The following is a 422-nucleotide window of genomic DNA, read 5'->3' as shown; positions in this document are numbered from 1 at the left end:
GATTGTTGTAACTTAGCTTCTCTTAATTTTCTCTTCAGAGTCCTTTCAGGTTCTGGATCAATTTCAACAAGAGTGCCTTTTTCCTTTTTCCTGCTCATATGAAAGAGAAGAAAACAAGAAAAGAAAGAGGAATCCTCTATGTCACAGTATAGAGATTCCTTTATGTTAGTAGAAGAAAGAAGAGGTAGAAGAATGAAGAGGGAGATTCGGATTTGTGGATGAAGAGAGGTGAAGAGAAGTGTTAGTAATTAATTAATTAAATAGAAGAAGAGAAGAGAAGGGAGAAATTCGAAAATAATTTTTTTTTTGAAAAAGGGTTAGTGATTTTCGAAAATCAAAGACAAAATATAATTAAAATTAAAATTTAAAACAAAAAGAATTTTTGAAAAAGAGAGGGAGAATTTTCGAAAATTAGAGAGGGA

The sequence above is a fragment of the Arachis duranensis genome, chromosome 4, assembly GCF_000817695.3.
Source record: "Arachis duranensis cultivar V14167 chromosome 4, aradu.V14167.gnm2.J7QH, whole genome shotgun sequence".
NCBI lineage: Eukaryota > Viridiplantae > Streptophyta > Magnoliopsida > Fabales > Fabaceae > Arachis > Arachis duranensis.
Note: the sequence above shows the minus strand (reverse complement) of the source record.